This window comes from Sinocyclocheilus anshuiensis, unplaced genomic scaffold (genome assembly GCF_001515605.1).
Source record: "Sinocyclocheilus anshuiensis isolate Anshui unplaced genomic scaffold, SAMN03320099.WGS_v1.1 scaffold190, whole genome shotgun sequence".
Taxonomy (NCBI): domain Eukaryota; kingdom Metazoa; phylum Chordata; class Actinopteri; order Cypriniformes; family Cyprinidae; genus Sinocyclocheilus; species Sinocyclocheilus anshuiensis.
Window position 1 is genome coordinate 363297 of NW_015547663.1, and position 372 is coordinate 363668.

Here is a 372-nt window from a genome sequence, read left to right on the forward strand (position 1 = left end):
AGCACCTTCTAATCAATAATCAAAAATTCTGATCAAAAATTTGCCTTCCTAATACGAGGTGACATTTGACTCCTCAAAGTGACTTACAGGAGTATTTTCTTTTTACCTTTATAATAGCATCATTTTCATCTGTCAAATTAAAAAAATTATGTTTATAAGCTTTTTAAAATTTCTATTTAAAACAATATAATAAGAAGTAGAATAAAACAAATAAGTTACCAATCATGAAATTAGTATTAATGAAAAATTAATTTGAACTACAGAGGTGGCACAGAAGAACACAAAAGTAGGTACATTTTCAGACATTCAATGAGGCTCAGAGGTGGCATGAGTGCAATTAAATTCATAAATTCATGTGGAGATTAATGTTTT

General features: G+C 27.7%; 1 protein-coding gene across 1 annotated transcript in view; it reads right to left on the minus strand.

Annotated features, from left to right (window-relative positions):
* Nucleotides 1–372, minus strand: part of LOC107702448 (tudor domain-containing protein 1-like) — a 19437-nt gene that overhangs the window by 17300 nt on the left and 1765 nt on the right. The window lies entirely within an intron of this gene.